Here is a 5328-nt window from a genome sequence, read left to right as displayed (position 1 = left end):
AAAATTAGACTTGGCAAAAGTCTAATGCAGATAAAATCAATAAGTAAAGGATAAGAATATATTAACACAAAATGTTTCCTGGGGAAATGGAAAAAGTTTCATAAGAGTACATCTCAACATCAACAGAGTTATCCAAAGGACAAGAAAAAAATCTGTAGCCTTTCAGATGTTGGCCAAAAATGAAAGAAAAACAGGCGCCTTCTCAGTCAGGTCTGGCAGCAGCAGCCACCAGCAAAAGGAGCTCAGGAGGGGTGGCAGCTGGAAATCACTTGGCTTCTAAAGTCCCTGGCACTTTGCTGCCTCTGATCCTTCTGCGGCCACCAGATCCAGAAGGATGCATGTGCAGCCTGAAGTTCCCTCACATCCTTCCAGGCAGGAAGGACAGGATGGTTCTGAGGGGCTGCACAGCCTTCAGGCTGGTCCACTCATTCAGGCCTTCAACTGGAGCCCCATTTCTATGCTTCTTTCTGCTCTCATTTTTTCGGTGTGTCTTCCTTGGTGCTGCCTTCCTGTTCCTTCTGCCTGCTGATCTCCCACCATCACCTCTGCTGGTAACCCTTTGCTGTCCAGACTGAACGTGTGAAAGCAGCACAGCAGCAGCTCTGCCAGTCCCCACCTCTTGTCAGTCTGCTCAGCTGGGTGGGACAAGTTATTTCAAAAGTCTTCTTGAGTTATAACTAAGGTAAATCAAGTCAGTAAATCATTACTGGCATTACTCTGGTACTACTTGTCCTCCACTGCTTCTCCACAACGGCCTTTCTGTGTTGAGTGAGCACAGACATGTCACTTTGCTGGAAAGGGACAAGCAGCACAGGTGAGCTCAACTGTACTGCACAGAGGGATGGGATAAACCTTCTGTGAACCTCACAGTAGGAAATGTCTTGTGGATTCAGCTGTTGCATCACTTCAGCTTTGCCAAACAATGGAAATAATTCAAATGTAGGCATGTAGTTCTGCAATGAAGGCCCCAGGGTGTGAAATCTTCAAAGGGGCTGTTTCTGGCAGGTGGAGAAACAACAGGATGTGTGTTCCTGTGCTGGCTGCCAGCACTAGACTGCAGCTCTTTTCACTTGGTGATGGGATTAATGCAGCAGAGGGATCTCTCCTAGTCTCCATATTCCACCTTCTTTTTGGTCAATTCTGAGAGCCAGGAATCATGTGCTAGATCTACACCTTCCTGAGAGGATTTTCATGTTAATGTTAGTCCTGAGGAATAATGAACTGGAAAAGGAGGCTGTAGAAACACATTTCTTGACCATATTCAGCATTATGGAATGATTCAGGAATGGTGAGATGGTGCTTGCTTAACCCCCACTTTTAGTACTGATGTCATAACCAGACGTAAGTGGGCAATAAAAGTTGTCATCGTTTTAGCTGCAAACACAAGACACTGCTTCCCCTTGAGCTCATCTGTGGCAGAGTATCTTTTTGCAGCTGTACCCATCACCCATCTGTGGCCCTGAAGCTGTAAACAGAACAGGCTCAGCAGTTTGTGTCCCTGTGCTGTGCAGTCTTTCACTATCAGTGGAGGAACATGCCGTCCAGCAATGAGTTCAAAGAGCTGCTGCTGGTTTGCCTCTAATCTTCTGTTTTTCTTTTGGAATATGCAATCAAAAAACTGGAAGTATTTTTCCTGGCTTAGGGTCCTTAGCATGATCATGCTGTCCATCTTACTGAATGTTTCTGTGGTATTTTACTGCACTAATGGATGCTCATGTACATCATTGCAACCCTTTGGTCACAGCCTGTGGTGCTTCATTTTTCTGAGCTCTGTCCATAGAGGATCACAGAATCAGAGTATTTTCAGCTGAAAGGATGGTCTCTTGCTGTGGCACAGACTTGTAGCTCTGGGACTTTGTCTGGCAATTGAAGCAGCAGATTTCTGAGTCCTCTGCTCAAGACCTAAAGCCAATCAAGAGGGAAGGAGAACTCTGACTGGGTGAATGGCATTGGAATGCCATTTAAAGACTGAGTGCAAGATCTCTGGTGTCTAGAAGCAGTGGTGGCTGTGGATTACATTTGCTCCTTGCCCTAGTTTGTATAAGAAGTTAGCTAATTTCAGCTTCCAGTTCTGGCAAATCTGTGGAAAATAATACTATGAATAAACGTGTTTATTTATTTTGAAAGAAAGTCTTCTCAAACTCTTAGAGAGGTGCATTTAGGATTAGCTGCTGCACAGAGGGATTGGAAGAGTACTCATCAGCTTTCAGCCAAAACCAGTTGCTCTTTATCAGCCAGTTTCCCAATCCCACCTCAACTCCCTCTCTGCTCTTGCACATGGTGCTTGCCTGCCCCAGCAGCACAGTTCACTGCAGAGCCATTTTTTGGGTGAAAGCACATTTCTCTCTGCATTCCCCAGGTATGGGGAGAGTTTGCTCCCCAGACACGGGAGGGGATGTGCCGGTGGCTCCAGCCAGCTGCACGGCACAGCCACCCCAGCCGTGCTGAGGGCACACAGCCCTGCCCACCCATCCCCAGGGGCTGCCCCACCCTGGTCCCCGTTACCAGGCACTGCGGTAGCCTCGTACTGTGAGGGCTGATGGACTCTCCTTCACAACGTGGAATCAGCACACGTTCCCCACCCCCCAAAGCTGCTGTCCTGTGGCATTTGTTCTATAAACACAGATAAAAATCTTGTTCTTACTTTTCAAGTTTATATTTACAAAGGGTGGAAAAAGAGGCATAATGACAGTTTAATTAATGTATGCCATTAATCCTGGAGATAATCAAAAGCCTGATAAGTCTCTAATCTTGTAAAAAAGAATTAGAAAGCACTGAAACATCTTTTGCCATCTGTAAACGTTTTAATGAGATGCTGCAGGCTTGGAGGAGGAGCCATGGAAAGGAGCAGTGCCAGAGGACATATTCTCAGCAGATTTCATCACTGGACTTCTTGTGTGATATTATTCTTGGCAAAACTGGAGTCCAAAGTCATCAACGTTGTTTTTAAAATTTGTCCTCCTGTCAATGTATAAAGCTATTCTAAGAATTTGTGGATATAAATCAGGAGAGCTTTCGCATGTCTACCCTTTTCTTGTAAGAATCATATATTTAAAGCACTGCTTCAGCTTTTCCTAATTACTTCCTAGTTATTCCTGCAGGTGTGAAAGTCATGCCAGTATACAATATATATTATTCAAGCTGAAAAAAAGAAATAGAATTAATAGAAGGGAATATTTCCAAGGTGTTTAAAAAGTAATAAGGTGGCCAACTTCCGAGAACTATATATTTGTTTAAATCTTTTTAAACAAGAAAATTCTTGTTTCAATGCTGTCCATAGCTTTGCACTTTTATATGTAAAGTGCAGTTTATGCTGTCCAGTAAGTGTTAATGAAACAACTTTGGAGGATGCAGTGACTCACAGACATTGTCCAGATTTTGAGGAGCTCAAAAAGTAATGCTCATCCTTGAACTAGGAGCAAGTACAAGGGCAAAATGTCCTAATGTCTGCCACCCCTGCAGGGACCTGGGAACCAGCTGGAGTTGGTGGGAAGCATGGTGGGAAGGAATAATAATAAGTATTGCTTCTCTTCCTCTCCAGAGACCCAAAGAAAACTGAGTTTGTCCTCTGGAGCGGAGGCTGGGGGCAGCAGTCTGACGCAGGGGGAGAGTTAAGGCTGGGTGAGAAGTTTTGTCTGGCTCCCAAAAAAGACTGAACCAGTGAAGGACAGAGCAGGACTGGGTTAAATAAACCCTGGAGGAGAAGTTCTGGCAGGCAGGCAGAAGAAAGTTGAAAAAAATGAGAATATTTGTGTCAGGATTGGAAATGATGGGGTTTTTTTGGTTTTGTTTTTTTTTTTTTTAATTTTGTTTAAGTTAGAACAGTTTGAGCAGCACTAAGAAGCAATGGTTGCCCAGGCACAGGTCAGCCAGCAGCTGAACTGCTTGGGTATGCCCCTGCAAGCATGAACATCCCAAATCCCTTGAGCACAGAGGCTTGTGGCAGGTGGGCTGGGGAAGGGGACAGAGGTGGGTGAGGCAGGCACGGTGCTGCAGGCCCTGCCTGTGCCCTGGAGCAGGCAGAGGTGTGGGCTGTCAAGGGGCCATTGCAGCAGCAAGCGTGCTCAGCCCCGGGAATGTCACCCCAGGGAGATGCCAGAGAAGGAGCGCCCCGAAGGGGTTTCCTTCAGACTCTCCTACCTCCCGTGAACAGCATTTAGTAAATACCTGCAGGAGGGCTGATTCCCAGTGCACTGAGACTGAAAGTCTTTAAGACTGAAAATGTGTTCCTGAGGAGGGGGAACATTTTTGCTGGTCTGAGGGGCTCTGCTTTCAACCAGTCTGTGGGCAGGTGGGAGAGGGTGCAGTGAATTACCCCATGAGACACAAGAAACAGAGGAAATGTTAGGCTGGGGACAGGGACAGGTCCTGCTGTCAAACCAGTCCTGAATGTAGGTAAATGAGGAAAAGAAAAATTTTGACCCTTCTCCAGAAAAGAAATAGTTCAAAATAGGAGATGCACTCAAGTAAACTTAGCAAACACAAAGAGAGGTCAGGGAGACAGAGCAAAGGGGAACTTCTGCACATTTTCCCCATCTTCAGATAAAGCCGTGTTGGTATACACAAGTACAACGACTGCTGATCTTTGGCTCCTTTATTTATAAAACAATATACTAATCTTAATCCCTGGACACACTGACGTAACTGAATGTCATACTTTCCAAATATAATGGATTACATTCCCATCATAAAATAAATACATTCCAGCAGTGAGCCCCCCCAGCAAATAACAGAGCTCCAACAGCTGGGGAAGCTGGGGCAAGAGGTACAACAATTGGGTTGTGTTGCTGAAGCCCAAAAGCAAAGTTTTTGCTGGCAACATTCTAGGAAAACCTATTATAAGTGCAACCCTACCAAAAAAGTGCTCTTTTCTTTCTAGTTCTGTGCTCCATGCAAAAGCCATTAAAAAAACTCTGGGTAAACAAATATGCTCTCTTCCATATGACCTTTTCTTGAATGTTTTCAAAAGTATACTGTCTTTTCGGTTTAACACAATATTTTTCAGCTTTTATTTATAGCTTAAAAGAAAAGCCTTCCTCAAACTGTCACCAAAAATGCCCTTCTATAGGCATGCTGTCAGGAGAAAGGCTTTTTTCTCTGGGTATAACTCTGGGTTCAAATACATTTTACTGTAACTAGGATAGATGTGGCTCCAGCAATCATTGCATCTGGAATCAGCTGGACACATAGTCTGGCCTAAGAGCCATTTTTAATCTGTATTAGGTGAAAGTAAGGGTTAAATACAATAGAGAACCAAGCAGCAATGGTTTGCTCTCATGCACTCTCTCATTTTTTATTTATTTTATAAAATAAGCAGGGACTAAAATC

Source organism: Melospiza melodia, chromosome 1, assembly GCF_035770615.1.
Source record: "Melospiza melodia melodia isolate bMelMel2 chromosome 1, bMelMel2.pri, whole genome shotgun sequence".
NCBI classification, from domain to species: domain Eukaryota; kingdom Metazoa; phylum Chordata; class Aves; order Passeriformes; family Passerellidae; genus Melospiza; species Melospiza melodia.
This window is presented reverse-complemented; position numbering follows the sequence as displayed.